This window comes from Castor canadensis, chromosome 3 (genome assembly GCF_047511655.1).
Source record: "Castor canadensis chromosome 3, mCasCan1.hap1v2, whole genome shotgun sequence".
NCBI lineage: Eukaryota > Metazoa > Chordata > Mammalia > Rodentia > Castoridae > Castor > Castor canadensis.
The window spans coordinates 128,277,317-128,294,371 of record NC_133388.1 but is presented as its reverse complement, the minus strand read 5'-3'; the positions used below and the strand labels follow the sequence as shown (position 1 = coordinate 128,294,371).

The 17,055-nt window shown below is 33.3% G+C and overlaps 1 long non-coding RNA gene across 1 annotated transcript in view; it reads left to right on the top strand.

The window, feature by feature from the left end:
* The window catches only part of LOC109673965 (uncharacterized), a 160,818-nt gene extending 147,967 nt beyond the window's left edge, over positions 1 to 12,851 (top strand). Inside the window, exons 7-8 of the long non-coding RNA XR_012446336.1 lie at positions 9,051 to 9,225; positions 12,376 to 12,851. This is a non-coding gene — a long non-coding RNA (uncharacterized lncRNA). The remainder of the gene's footprint in view (positions 1 to 9,050; positions 9,226 to 12,375) is intronic.
* Positions 12,852 to 17,055: the final 4,204 nt, after the last annotated feature.

Genomic DNA, 17,055 nt, shown 5'->3' with positions numbered 1-17,055 from the left:
TTGTGCTACAAACACTTGTGATAATACTAATACAAGTGACTATTTTTGCCCCTACTTTATTGTACTCTATCACCCTTTATACCCACATGCAAGTTATTCTTTGTACAAGCCTTAGGTATTTTCTCAGTTTCACAGAGACAGTTGCCTTTCCACATCATACTATTAGTACAGATGTAATTTGTATCCAGATTGTCCAATGTGTCTCCCATCTGTTACTGGGCTTTCCAATACACATAAATTTGGATCCTCTCACAGGTAGGGTAGGCCCAGCCCTGAATACCAAAATTTATTTGTATTTATACAACACATTTTATTACTATTTTTGATTTGCCTAGTACTCCTGACAGAGTAGGTGCTAATGATTGCTGTATTTTCTTAGAGGTTATATACTCAAATGTAGCTTGAAGTTGGTGATGTTTCAAACTTTCTAGATTCTTGTCTGTAATCATTAACAGAGAGTGGTTAATTAATGTGCTTAATTATAACCTCATATCATTCCCTCTCAACCCCATCTATTACTTTAATCACTACTGGGGCAGCCCATTTCTGGGCAGCTATTAAGTATGCACCCCACCTTTCCCTGGAGTTTCTCTGACACCAACATATGTGCCTCTTGCAGGATCCTTCAGGACACTTAAACCTGGACATCTCAGAAGTGTGTCCACTTTTCACTGTTGAGTTGGTGGGTGAATGATTACAATTTTGCTCCCTCAGAAGACACTTCTATGGCATTTTTTATGAGCCCATCAAAAGGTCCTTGTGGAGTTGAACACCAGTAATCCTCAGCAATGACTATCAAAATAAGTATACTTCATTGCTTTTTCCTTTGTCTGTATTTGACTCCCTTGGTGCCTCACTCTTGCTCCCTGGAATCACTTCCTAAATATACTACCTACATGGAAGCCTTTGCTTCAGATTTTTATACCAAAAATATGGTAGTGGGTAAGAGTGTGTAAAGGGATTTTGCCTGTTAGAAGGGATACATAAATGCTGTTACTTTGACTGTGGAAGATATTTTATGACATGTCCCTTGTTGTAAACCACAAAAATGGGTTTCTTGTTGATTATTTCTCATTTGACTTTTACAATAATAATGAATATTACTTTCATACTTGCATAATTCTCAACTTTTATTGTATATGTTACATACATTCTTAGTCCCATACACAAAGTCCCTCATGATTAACCTGTGAAAGAGAGCTAAGTGTAAGAATGTAGCTGCTAGAATAATTGAAATGATGTAAATACCAGCATAAAGAGTGTGCAATTCATCCCTAGGTAAGGAGAAGGCACCAAATGTCTTTTAAGAATAGAGGAACTTTGTTAACAGCCATATTTAATTAGAGAAACCTGCTGTTGATGTTGAAGCTGTGTTGATTTCATGACATTGCTTACTTCAGATTCCACTTAATTTGAAGTTGAGTCTTCTAATTTCAATTTCATTTTTTGATGGGACTATACAAAATACAAAATTTTGTGCATGTTTTGTTTCACTTACCATGCATCACTTACCATGCATAGGTCACTAATGTTCATGTTTTAATTTTTAAATGAAATGAAATTTCCATGCAAAGATACTCTTTATATAATATTTAATTGGTCACATTATACATAGTGCCAAGCTATCAGTATTTGTGATAAAATTATAGTTTGTGATCATAATGATGATTCAATGTACAATGGTTACTTTCCACGTTTGGAGTTGCTATCTAAAATTCAATGGTAAAATCACATTTGGAGCCTCAATAAGAAAATATTATTATATCATAATTTTTAAACAAATCTTTTCGTTTCTGAGATGTAAGAGATAGAACGCTAAGCCTGGTGTGCTAAATATTGCATTCTGTACTCCATTTAGACTTTGATTTGGATTTAAAATTCAAAATCACCTCCATTATTTCTATCCTTGTGAGTGTGTGCCTGTGGGGATATTAAAATAGAGAAAGAACTACTTGGAGAGATGAAATGATTGAATTTGATGCCTAAGGCCAGAAACCTCATTTTGCTTATGTTAATATGTAGAACTTTCTGTGCTCCAAACCATGGCTAGTAAATGCTTTTTCTTGATTTTGTAAAATTCAGCATTGTACATTTCAGTTGACAGTCTTATTTCTTTTGTTGCAAATAATGCTCACAACCAATTTCAATATAGGTTTTATTAACATAGCTCAATTATGAAATGGTTATATGTGATTATAGAAGACCAAAACCTATAAGTTGCTATCTTTTTTCTTCTTTTTTTTTTGTGCTGCTGCGGCCTTGCACATGTGTGTTGCTTTCTTTAATGCCACTTTATTTAAGATTGAAATCAAAGGTCTTGTAATTTTAGACGAGTTAGTAATTAACTTAGAACAGAGATGGAATATAGAAATGAAATCATAGACCTACTAGGAATTTTCAATGGATAATTTTAATAAATATCTAAGAAGTTATAATTATTTCCAAGGAAGTATATATACATGTTATACCTGGCAGGATGACAGTAGGAAGAGTTCTGTGTCTATTACCTTTAAATTAATTAATTTATGCATATTCAACAAATATTTATTTTATAACAACTTGGCACTTTAAGATGTATACTATAATGTATCAGACCTGACAGGTTAGAAGCTAAGATGGGATGGGAAAGGAGAAAAGAAAATTTCAAATATACATTTATAATCCAAAGGAGTGCACTGATGAATATGCTTACAAATGACCATGAAAAGGAAGGGGACAGAAAGAATTCCTGGATAGATCATAATTTTTTTCCAACAGGAGAGGCCATACCTGAGATATTTCTTAGACTAGCAGAGGAATCCACCAGCAGATAATTAGGGTCAATGTGTCACATGCAGAAAGAGGTAGTGTGAGTGTATAGATTCTCAACAAAGTGTGCCATGATTTAGAGATGGAGAGCAAAGGAGGATGGAGCCCCAAGCCCAGGGCTAGAGTGATAAGAGGCATTTGTGATTGTAGATATGTGGGAGCAGATAAGTATTTTGTGGGATTTTATACATCATGATTTCATCTGAGCATTTAAGCGCAGACTGTTTTGGTCAGATTTGTGCTTTATAAAACTAACTGGTGGGGCCACATGGAGGAGCGCTTGGTAGCAATTTTACAGTTGAGGTGATTGCAGTGTAAAGAAGTGACTAGTGATTATGCAAGGTTGAGGCAAGTTGTTTATGCTAAACACAGTGGTAAGGAAGTGGTGCTAGAAGCACCTGGGCTTCTGACTTACACATTTAGGGAAATAAGGAGAAAGGAGGTGCCAGACAGATGCCTGGAATCCTCCTGCTGACAGCGATATGATGTGCCAGCAATTAAAACATAGAGTGACAGAGGAGGAAAACAAGGGGACAAATGTGTATGGTTTGAAAACATTGCATTTATTGCTTGTAAACTTCTTTAATAGACATGAAATTATGTAAAGTGATGATTATAACAATCATTATTGAGTTGAAACATGATATGATATTGTATGTGTAATAATATCATTAAAAGGGAGAAAAGGGATAGAGGTATGTAGGGGTAGCATTTGTAGATCTAATGCAATTAAGTGAATATAAATCTGAAGTAAATTCTAATAAGTTAAGATGCATATGATAAGCACTAGAGCAACTAATAAGGAAATAACTTTAGAACATAGTGAAAAAACTAAAGGAATTGAAATGTTTCATTAGACAATATTCACTCGAAGCAAAAAATACACTAAAGGAGAACTAGAGAAGGAAAACAGACATTTAACATATAGACTACAAAGCAAAATGAGAGATGTAAATCCAAAAGTACTGATGATAACAGTGAATAAATTAAATAATTAAATAAAAAGCCAGGTATAGACTGGATTAAAAAAAAAAGCAAGATCCAAATCTATGCTCTGTAAAGGAAACAAACTCTAAAGATACAAATAGGCTGAAAGCAAAACTATGGCAAAAGATACAGAATGAAAAGTAGAACTAGGGGAGAACTGAAGTAGCTACACTAATGTCAGACAAAAATACACCTTAAGATGAAAACATTACCAGACATAAACACACACATTCTATAATGTCCAAAGAGTTGAATCACTTATCAGAAAAGACCATATTATAAACAGTAAAACAAGTCTTAGTGAGGATTCAAATAATAGAAACAATTATTCTTTGATGCCATAAAAATGAACCTAGAGGTCCACAACAGAAGGATATCTGGAAAATGTCCAAATATTTGGATATTAAGCAGCAGACTCAGGAATAACTGAAGGACCATGAAGAAATATCAAGGAAAATTTGAAAATATTTTTATCCACCTGACAATCTCTGTTTCAAGCTAAGACACAGAGGAAACTTACATATATATATTGCTAGTGAAATGACAGTCTGAAAAGTCTCTCTCTCTCTCTATCTATCTATCTATCTATGTATCCATCTATCTATCATCTATCCATTTCAGAAAACTAAAGGGCCCCTGATGGCAAAAGCTCAAAACAATATGAGGAGCAAAATTAATAAAGTGTTATTAGAGCATGTCTCAAAGTATAAAATAAATATGTGACTCCATACTAATATAAACACATGAATTAATTAATTAATAAACGGAGGAGAAAAGTCAAATCTCTCATTCATAGAAATTACAAATAAATTGTGTAGGTATCATCTCCTCACTGAGGGTAGTATAATGATGTCTTCTCAGAGAACAGTTTAGAAAAAGTGAGGAGGAAGAGCTTCAGAGGAAAAAAAACTTGAAAAATACAGCCATAGTCAAGCAACGAGAGTCATCAGCCACAGTTATGAGTCACATTGATAGGATGTACTCTTGACAGGACATGATGAATATGGCATTTCACCTCTGTGGTCTTCCTCTCCAAAACTCATAGTACTAATGTAATCATGAAAAAGAACAGCAGAAAAATTCCAACAGAAGAGCATCTGACAATGTACTTGACTGCTGTTCCTCAAATTGTGAAGATCAGCAAAAATAAGGAAGATCTGAGAAATTGTCACTGCTCAGAGGAGCCTAAGGAGGCATGACATGCAGTGCAGAGAAGTATCCTGAATAGGATACTGGCATGAAAAAGGTGAAACTGGTAAAAATTAAGGAAAATCTTCATAAACTATGGACCTTAATTAAAATAATGCATAAGTACTTTACATATTATTTTATGCATATTAATTATAATAAATTTGCCATGCGAGAGTAAAAGGTTAATGATAGAAGAAACTGTGAGGACAGGCAAGGAGTGAGGCATATAAGAACCCTGTACCGTCTGCTCAATACTTTTATAAACCTAAAACTTCTAAAGAAAGTCTTTAGTAGATTTAAAAACTTTACAGATCAATGTTTCTCTTTAACATAAAAATCTCTAAGTTTAACACATTATATTCAGCAATATCTTCAAAGCATAATGTCAAGTGGCGTTTACGTAAGAAATTCCAAGTTGGTTTTACATTCACAATTGTAATTCAACACATTAAAAAAATAAACATTATATGACACTGCACTATATATAGAAATTATTTTTCCATAATTCAATACCCATCCATAACTTACTAATCTAGTGATAGAAAGAAAATTCTTAAACTTGGTAAGGAGCATTTATGAAAAACCAACAGCAGAGATAATATTTAATGCATTACTCCATCATCAGGGATAAGACAAGGATGTCCACTCCTACTGCAACGTTTTAGTGGAAGTCTTGGCTTGTGTAGTACTCAAAAAAAATAGAAAAGCATAAAAATTTCAAAGGATAAAGTTAAACTACTGTTGTTTGCAAAAGCTATCACCTATATAAATTTTACAATGATTTGGCATAAAAATTACTAAAACATGTATTTGAAAATAACTCAGGAAAAATGAATGTACTAACATAAATTGTATTTCTGTATACTAATAATAAACATTTGGAAATTAAAATTAAATGTTAGTATTCACAAAAGCATTAAAATGTGAGAAATTTACAGAGGAAATAAATGTATGTGAAAGATCTACATAATGAAAGCTACAAAATATAACTAAGAGTTATGAAATATGACAAAAGTAAATGGAAATATGTGTACTGTCATGGATCAAAAAACTGAGTATTGTTAAGATTTCAGTATCCTAATGTTTCATGTATATATAAAAGGCAGTCACAATCAAAACTCTAGATGTTTTTCTTTTAGGAAACAGACAAGCATCCTAAAATTCATATGCAGATGCAAAGTAGGAACTGTCAAAATAACTTTAAAAAGAACAAATTCATAGGGTCCCCAAATGCATGATTTCAATATTTATGATTAAATTATAATAATCAATTGGGTATTGAAGAGTCATATTAGACAAATAGATCAATGGAACAGAATAGAAAGGCCAAAAACAGACCCAGAAATCTATCGAAAACCAACTTTTGACAATTGTGCAACAGTAACTATATACGGAAGAATAACTTCTAAAGAAAAGTGTAGAGTAATTGAATATCCATCTGTAAAGGAAAAAAACTCAATTCTTACCTTGCTTCACAAAAAAAAGTGAACTCAAGATGGAGAATAGATCTAAATGTCCGAGCTGAAACTCTAAATCTTCTAAACATAAATGTAGAAGAATTTTTCCTCTTTTTTGTTTTTTGGATTTATTCTTGTAGAATTCTTCATGATCTTGTGTTAGGTAAAGATTTCTTAAATAGGATGAAAATAATAAAAAAAGAAAAATGATAAGTTAATTTTTACTTAAAGACTTGAACTTAAATGATACCATCCATTCATGATAAAATCCCTGAAGAAACTAGCAATAGAAAAAACATAGCTTATATAATAGAGATTATATGCTACCATCCTACAGCCAACATTGTACTAAATAGGGAAAAACTGAAAACATTTCCTCTAAAATCTACTCTGTCTATTCTTATTTAATATAGTTCTTGAATTCTTAGCCAAAACAATACAATGAGAAATAAAAGGAATACAAATAAGAAAAGGAAATAAGTGAAATTATCCCTGTTTGAAGATGATAAGATCCTATACTTAAAAGACCTTAAAAACTCCACCAGAAAATGTTCAGAATCTGATAAACACTGTCATCAAAGCTGCAAGATAAAACAAAACAAAAACATTTTAAAAAATCCACAGCTTTTCTATGTACCAAATGCAAACATGCTCAGAAAGAAATAAGGAAACAATCACATTCACAAGAGCATTAAAAAAAGGTACCTAGAAAGAAATCTAAACCTCTATAATGAAAACTACAAAACACTGAAGTTAAAGAAGACACTAGACAATGGAACAATACCCTGTACTCATGGATCAGCAGAATTCACATTGCAAAGATGGCTATATTATGGAAAGTATCTACAAATCCAATCAATGCCCACAAAAATTCCAAGGACCTTCTTCACAGAAATAGAACACTACTAAAATTAAACTTTTGGTGCTCGTAACAGTGCTCTCTTCCTATTGTTCCTTTTGGATAGTCCTTTGAGTTTATAATTCCGTACAGGTAACTTTGCCCACATCCTGTCGTTTGGGATAGTCTTACTGCCTTTCAGAAAATGTTTGCGTAAAACTTCAGTCTCATGTCAGTAAAATTACAAGAAAATCAATCCATACTATTGCAGGATACAAGAAAGGCTGGAGCACAGGCTCCTGATTCTCCTTCCCCTAATCCTTCTCTTTAATCTCAAACCATAAGCGTTTTTAGTATTGGAGAGAGATTGAAGATCTGTAGGGATTGGCTAACTCTGCAATGTTGTCTTGTACTACGGTAGTGCTTATGTGTAGTCTGAACATTTTCCCTATCTAATCCCTTCTTAGACTTCCTGAATGTAGGTGTAAGATTTAGAGAGTTCACTCTAAGACCTTCTTTACCCTCTCCTAAATTGAATGTGCTTCTCTTCTTCCACGAGTGCTGGAGAGGCTTTGATTTGGACATATGGGTGAATGCCTACCACTTGACTGTACCTGCCAGTTCAGTTACATCTGGGGAGATGAACAGGGGACCTGATGAACTGTTGGAAGCAGAGAACTAAACTTCTTTTTTCTCAGGAGAAAAGATCAAGACGGGGTTCCTCATCACTAATCCAATGGAATTCTGGACCTCAGTTTAGAAAAATTAGAAATTTTACCTAATGAAAAAAGTACATCTTTCTCATCTTTACATCAGTATCATTCTCATTTGCTTTAACTCACATTGAGCTATCAAATTTGGTGGCAAGCTATAAACTTGTTGAGTCATTAGCTGCCTGGTTAATGGAGGAAAACTAAATTCCTGTTCCTGCATAATGACACTTATTCACTGTAGACATTTGCATCACTAGAAAACGATAAAACTTCATCCTTCATAATGAAGTTCTGGGCTGACAAAGAGGAAAATATAGTGTTGTGGGACAACTATGAATATAAAACAAGCTTAATAAAGAAATAGTGACAAATTATATTATGCAAAATGTAATGCAATAAAAAATGTTACTAACTCATTGGAAGTGTCATAAATAATCTAAATCGTTTGTGACTGTCAAGTCCTTGAGAAATATATTCCTTTAAAAATGAGCTGCAGAAGAGACATCAATTTAATTGTCATCATATTTGACAAGCTAGGAGATTCCTGTATTCAGTTTATTTGCTAAATTCAGATATTTGTTCATGGTGAAGTGAAGGGAGGAGCACAATTAACCACTTCTTCCATTCTGTTGTTGATCTGGCAGGAAAACTGTCTGCATTTTTAAGCTACAGGATGTCTGTTTTGATTTTAGATCAATGTTCGCATGATATTGTAGTCAGTTCAGATGAATGATATTAATGAAATAGAAAAGTTTCACATTTTATATTTGAACTCTGAGAAAAGATAATTGTCAAATTTATAATATTGTATAAGTTGTAGCTTTTAGGGAAACTGTAGCCAGCCCTTCCCAATCAATTTGATTAAAATGCTGGTTTAGAGTTAAGGGGCTTACATTATTTTCTTCTTATAGAGTACTTGCCACAGAATTGTCTACTCTTGTCACCATTTGACCTTCCAAGTTTCTTAATTCTGATTTTATTTGGAAAGAATATTCTTTGTCATGCTTGCAGCCATACTGTATAGCTTTTTTTTCTTCTGTCTTCTATGTTTGGAAGCCTCTTATCTGGTGCTTAGGAGGAGTGACTCAAAAGTGAAGAAGTGGCTTCAATATCCATGGCATTTTGAAAAGTATTTTTGTTTTGCTACTGGATCATTAGGAAAGGAAATATTCTTGAATCCAGATTCCTGCTTGGATCTGACAAGGATGGGGAACTCCCTTCTCTAACTAAAGTGAGTATTAAGACTGTCTTTTCAAGATAACCATAACGCATAATATAGTGTGAAGTGGACCAAGTCACCATTCAGTCTATGTTACTATGCCTTCCTTCTCTCATGAAATTCCAATCTTAGTAGGTTTTTTAATTAAACATTTGAGTTATCCAGGAGCTTTTCTTTTCTGGGGTATGGTTGAGGATTGAGATTAGATGCTGTAAGCATTCCACAACATAGATTACATTGCTCATCCATAATAGCTTCCTTTTGTAATGAACCTTCTCAACATTGCCTTCCCTTGAAACTTCCACCAAACCATTGGAGTTGGCATGTAAGATGCAAGCAATTTGTCATTTGGTCTTAGAGTCAGACTATAATCCCAAGGCACAAATAATGTGCATTTCTCTGTAAAACCATGGCAAGCACTGATATGTATACAGTCATGTACCACATAAACAACGTTTTGGTCAATGGCAGACATAGTGGTGGCCCTATAAGATTGTGTCACCTAGTGACATCATAGCCATGATATATATGCAAGTGCACTCTGATGTTTGCACAACAAAATCATCTAATAACTCATTTTTCAAAACATGTCCCCATTGTTATTGCTGGCAGAGTGGCTCAGCAAGCTTGAGGCACTAAATTTAAACCCTAGTACTACCAAAAAAAAAAGACAACATGTCCCCATTGTTGACATATGACTTTGTGTGTATATGAATATGTGTGTGTATATCTATATATCATCTAATGTTAAATGTGTTATATATGATCTAATGGGATATTATTAACTGTTTGTGAAAGTTAATACATCTTTCCTTAAAGAACAATTTAAACATTTTGAACTTCCAATGTTTATTCTTAGTTCTTCTAAAATATTTCTAGAATTATCCTTTGCATTTCCAGGTAATTTTCCTGGACGATTTTCAATGACAACTCCATCTTTATGCAGTTACCATCATAAAATTCAGAAAAGATTCTGGTTCAACTTACTAAAAATATTTGATACATCATTTTCTTGATACTGTTATTATTTTCAGCTACTTACCAAATGGATGAATTGAAATTAGAAACATCTCTATTGTAGGAAAAATGGCTTAAAAAATAAGTAGACAAGCCACAGACTAGGAGAAAATGTTTACAAAGCACGTATCTGATGAAAGGCTTGTATATTCAAAATATGCAAAGTACTCTAAAAACTCAGCAATAAGAAAATTTAAAATCCTGTTTTAAAAAAAAATGGGCAAAAGAACAGAATGTATGTCTCACCAAAGAAGATATATTCAAAACAAATAAACATGAAAATATGCAAAACATAATTTTCATTAGGGAATTGCACATTAAAAGAATAAGCTACCACTGCATACCTATCAGAATGGCCAAAATCCAAAGCACCAACATTACCAAATTCTGGCAAAGATGTGGATCAACAGGAATCCTCATGCATTACTGGTAAGAATGCAAATGGTGCAGCCACTTTGGAAGGCAGTTTAGCAGACTATCACGAAGCTATACATAGTCTTAGCATACAATTCGGCAATTGCATTCGAGGTATTTACCCAAATGAGTTGAAATTCTATGTCCACACAGGGACTTACACACGAATATTTATATTTGCTTCATTCATAGTTCCCAAGGAAATCCTGAAAGCAAACAAGATTTCCTTCAGTATGTGATCAGATAAGCAAACTATGGTACATCCACAAAAGGGAATCTACTTGGTGCCAAAAAGAAATGAGTTATTAAGCCACAAGAATACTCATGACTGAGTGAAACAAGCCAACTTGAAGAGACAATATACCACATGATTTTAATGAAATGATATTCTGGAAATTTTAGTGAAATGATATTCTAGAAAAGTCAAAACAATAGAGACAGTGAAAGCATCAGTGGTTGCCAGCAGTTTAAGGGGGAGGAAAAGAGGGATAAATAGGTTAAACTATTCCATATAATAATGTAATTGTAGCTACATGACATTACCCAGTCATTAAAACCCATAGGACTGCACTACAAAGAATGATACCTAGTGTAACCCATGACTCTAGTTAATAATAGTATGCAATATTGCCTCATCAATTATAACTATGTAACATACTAATGCAAGATGTTAATATAATCTGGAAACTGTGTAGGTGGGTGGGGAGAAAAGCTACATGAGAACTCTACTTTTTGCTCTTCTGTAAACATACAACTGCTCTAAACATAAATACATTAGAAACTACAACAACAAACCAAAAATTATTACATTAAGTTTTCTTGATGCTAGGATTATTATTTCAGCTATTTCTCCAACACAAAAAGTGCATTTTGGCTTCTTTTAAGCTCTAAATTTGGATGCATAAAACCATATATTTTTAGTTGTCAAACACTGTTTATGTCTTCTAGGCTCCAACAACTTTAATTTTAATTATTTATAGTTGCACATATGCAGGACACATCTGTGAAAATATGACTCAGGTACCTAAAATATTTATAAAGAATATGGAATCAGAAAATATGAAGCAACTGCTATTGACTTCACCCTTTAGCTGCTTATCATATGAGAATTGTCCTTACCAATTGATGAAAGTGCTATGCAATCATGAGTGATTATTTATAAGCACTCATTTAGAATCAAATGTGCTGGGTGACTGCCATTCCACCTAAAGTAGAGTGTGAATTGAAACCATGGCAATGGCTAATTTTGCTTCTGGTATACAAAATGTGACCCTCAAGGAACTTGTGAAAATTATACTTCTCAATGCCATGGAATAAGTGGTATACTCATTGGTTTTGGATAACAATAGCTATTTGCTAATATTTGAGTCCTTGCTAGATGTCAGTTACAGGGCTTGGCATGGACAAACCATTTAACCTTCTGAACAATATTGTGTTTTCTCATTTCCATGTTATAGATGACAAAACTGAGTTACGTATGTTAAGTAAGTTTGCCCAGATTTCAGAGCTAAATGAAAAACAGAACACCAATTTGAAAGTGGTCAGACAGAATCTGACATACATGTTCTCCTAAATAACAGAAAGTTTGGATCCAGATAATAAAACTGATTTTAAAAATACAATGTAATTGATATTTTCACATTGGATATTTAATGTTCAAAGCACCTGGTTTAGGTTCTCTCTGTGTCTCTGTGTACAAACTCAAAGTGAGAAGAGCTACTTACTTTACAGTGTTCCTGGAAGAAAACTGAGTTCACAAGATATTGCTGAGAAAAGCCAGCAGGATTGCCAGGTATCTACATGAACATGTGGAAATCATGAACATAAGAAAAAGAACAAAAGAAACTACTTACTTCTTGGTCAAAACTATCCTTTTTGCTTAATAATTTAAAAAAATGATTCATAGTGAATTTTAGTTTTTTGAGCTCATTCTTTGCAAATTGCTATATATCCTAAAGTTTTTCCAGATTGGTAGTTATATATCAAACAAACATATCTGGCAGAGAGAACTTTTCATAAGACTGAAGAGATTAAAATTCTTTTTCATGGTAAATTGAAAGAAATGGGAAAACAACTGGGAACAAATACTACAACTTTTTTATTGTCTAAAGTTTGCAGAATTCTAAATGTAATCTTCTTATGGACTCTTGCAGCATACAAAACATGCATTGAAATGTGTGGGAGGTGGCTGTTATAAAAAAGGATTAAAGATCCTATGAAATCAATAAACAGCATCATCTCTGTGCAATTATTTTTCCTTACAATGTGTAATGAGATAAAGTTATACATGTAAGCTCCCTACAACTTACTTGAATTGAGTTATAAGAATTTTAAGTGGCCAGAGAAATGCAAAACTGTAAAGATACCAAGATATTTTACAGGAGACAGCCATTATCATAAATTTTAAAATTTGTAATCACTTACTATTAGGAATAAATTTGAAACTGAAGATGATAGGAATTTCTCTTCTCTCTTTAGGGTGGAGGGATTCAAATATTTTGATATTAAAGGGAAGAAGTGTTTAGAAAGCTTGGGAGAAAAGTGAGGTCATAGCAAGTTGGTGAGTGAACTAACAACTTAATCTAAAGATATTTCTTCACCCACCTCAACGATCCATTTTAGATTTTCATTACAATTTTAATTTTTAATTTATACCTTGACTATATTTTTATTAAATTAATTATCTTTGCCAGAGACTATCTTAATATACCTAACATTATGTGTATTCATACTGGATGCATAGAATTATCTGGGAAGAAACAGAAAAGTTGCTTTGAGTGAGATGACATATAGAAAGGAGAAGACTTATTATTTGGCTCCTGAATTGATGCTTGGAACAATAAGAGAAGATTTATTTGGCAATATAATCAGAAACAAAATAAGATTCTTAAACCATATGGAATTTGACCCACATGACTCATTAGTGGTAAAACTTCTTCCACAAGGATAGTATGTTGAAACAGACTCTGAATAGTATAAGCCTGGGAACAAATTGTAACAGAAAAACAGTAAGACAGAAGCTGCATAAAATAAGTAAGATGATTCCAAAAGTACAAAAGTGCTTGTTTGCATTGATATAATTACACAAATATACCATATAAGCACATTTTGTAGAAGCTTGTCATTGCTAATGAAACTGTATGGACTTATACATAGTGTCCATTTGTTTATGGATGTATATGTAATTCTCAGTGTAAACATGTGAAAGAATGGACTATACCTAGAAAACGATTAAACCCAATTAGCAGTTTATATATGTTACATTTATACTGCGTTTGTTCAATAGTCACATTCTGATTAATTCAAGATGCTTTCCCCCGAATGATATGATTCGCTTCACCCATGCACAACTGGAAGCAGTAAAACCTATCGCTAGCCCAATTTACATGACCCACAAATTTGAAATTTTCCTGGTCAACTGAATTGTTGGAATCAAAATTTAATGTTGGCAGCTGCCCCAGTTATCTCTCCTTGAGGGCATATGAGTCACCTGACCGATTTCTGGGCCATGACTGAGCCTGTACAATGCACTCTCCACAGGTCTAAGTTTTCTACAATGGCTATTGCTTTAGTGCTTTAGTTCAAGAGATGTCAGAGCTTCCTACCTTTCACAATCTGCATTTTCTGAACTTTCACACAGCACACTAAAATATTAGAACTTGCTGTCATTACCATTTAGGTGCTATAGTACCGCCATGCAAGCAGATGGACAGTGTAGCTTCTGCTGTTGGAATGACCATCCCAGTGGAGGGATCAGGAGAAGGCAGACCTCAACCTTGTGGAGGAGGACTAGCTACCGGTTTCCTTACATCCACCTTTCAGCTACTTCTCAAGTCTTTTAAATACAATCAGATTTGTGCTCTACTAAGTAATCATTTCCACTAAACTCTGAAAACTATTAAATACACAAATTCAAATATAACCAATGTAAATGTTATCTGAATAGGCTATAGTGGTAGAAGGAAACAAGTTGTTTGGCAAGACAAGTACTCACAAACACAAAAAGCCACCTCTCTTTTGCTTACTGTTTTGTTGTTTTCTACTAAACAAAATGGTTAAACCACATGTAATGCCTCAGACTATATTATTACTTTCATATATTTAAAACACTGAGGGGATTGACTGTACATTTTTACCTGTTTTGAGATGAGTGTCAGGCTTTCTGCGCAGCTCTTAGAGAGATCCTAAAGTGTAAATACATACCCTGTATGACAAGGGGTCTTATAAAGTGATTATTGAAATAACTCTCTGATTGCTGACAATATTCACAGTGTACCTCATGTCAAAAAAGAAAATCAGAAAAGAGACTGCTAGGTATTTTTGCTATGGTTTTAGAGCCTCTGGCAATTTGGAATACCTAAGTTGACTGTCACCTTTACTTTTTTTTTCTCTTCCAAAATGTATTCTCACTGGGTTCTGTTGTGACATGTGCAATATCACCTTAATCTCTACATCGCCACTTCTAGCATGAAAACTTTGCTCTTCAAAGAGAAATAACTACATTGTTATTGGAAACAAAATTACATTAGCTCAGAAAACTGAGCCTCATGAGCCTGCCCTGGTTTATCAACTTTAGAGAAAAATCAGATATTGGTCATTCTGATTTGGAGTAAGATTGTTTTGGTATAGAAAGAAAATTTTAAGACAAGCCAGGGGAAAATGTGCTTCTTGTTATTAGTCTCTTGTATTGAAAAATAAGTTTCACTATAAAAAATATAAAACTATAGCTTCATGTATTTTAACAAAACATATATATATATATACATATATGTACACACACACACACACACACACACACACACATATATATATATATATATATATATATATATATATATAATGGTGTGCTGAAATGCAATTCTCATCATATTATAAAGATTGGAAGGCACACATTGAATGGGCATCAAAATATGGTAGAGGCATAGTGTATTTTTCTTTGCTGTCTCATGCATCCATATGATGGTTGCTATATAAAAGATTCTCATTTAATATTTTTTTTTCATTGCTGGTGATGGAACTTAGGGCCTCATGCATTGTAGGAAATTGCTCTACCATTGAGTAATATTACCACTCCTTTACTGTTTACTCAATGGTTGAAAATATAGTTTTTCTTACTACCTTATCATTGCCATGCTTATTTATCTCTTTGGAGAACCCTTTCCTGATTTTCAAATTTCCATATGGCAAACTTCTGTATAACAAAAATTTCCCTAAATCCATTCCCTATTGTGAATATCTCCATATTACCTTTAGAATGTACAAGTTTATGTTGCTGCACTTGATAGATTATGCCTGTTTTTACCTTGGTGTTCCCTAGAATGCTGTGAGGTTCTAGGGAGTACAGAATGTCACATTGTATTTTTGTTTGTTTGTTTTTCAGTACATGGTGCTATGGCATGGACACAGTAAGGGGAATTTGTGTCTCTTGATTAATCCCAGGACCACTAAGGATTGTTTAAGGGCTCCATATTTGACCACAAAGCACAAAATGTTCTGGGGAAATCACTTAAGGCTGTAGCTATTTGAGATGATATATAACATGATAAGAAATGGGATTTTTTTTCTGTGTATCAAACAATAGGAAATTTCTATCTCCTATAGCAAATTTCTTCCAGGTAGAAGGAGAAGAGTGCTTATGGTTTACATATGGTAGCTAACACAAGTCACCAGAGAATTCTCAGTAGTGGATTCTGCAAATAGACTAAATACCACAGCTTTTTTTCCCCAAAAGGCAGGTGTTTCTTCAGAAATCTGGAATGGCTTTCTCTTATCTTGGGGTCTCTATGATATGAAACAATTTTCTCTAAAACCTTTAATCTCCCATTTTTCAAATTAAATTGTTTTGAAGTTTAAAAAAGAAAGTAAAACATTTCTCTGTTTTCCAACATAAAATCTATACCACAAGAAATAACTTATTAATGTATCACATTAACACTTCATAATATATTCATGTTTGAAGTAGGATGTTTAATCACCAATGCCTGTCTATCCAACCTGTTTATATTGAAACTGAAATGAGAATAGAGGTCATAGTGAGCTCATACAATACTGTTAATATAATGATTTTGATTATTATATTATTTATTATTTATTGAGCTCTGGATGTTCTGATGAAGGTTAAAGTATGATATTATACATAAATAGAAAAATCTCAGCTAATATTTTAATTGCCTCATTCTTCAGTATTGAAGCTCACAGACTTTAAAAAGTCTGTTTTGATCATATAAAGAGGGAAAGTAGTAAGTCTATGTTAAACTCAGTGATGATGATGGAGAAAGAACATAGAAATAATCTTCCTCAGTGTTGTACCCATCAACTCCCTATTATAAATTTTGTTTTCAAGGCCAGATCTCAAACTTGTAAAATTTGGCTCTCTGTTGTAGCTTAGAACGAATGTCCAGCAAAGGTCTA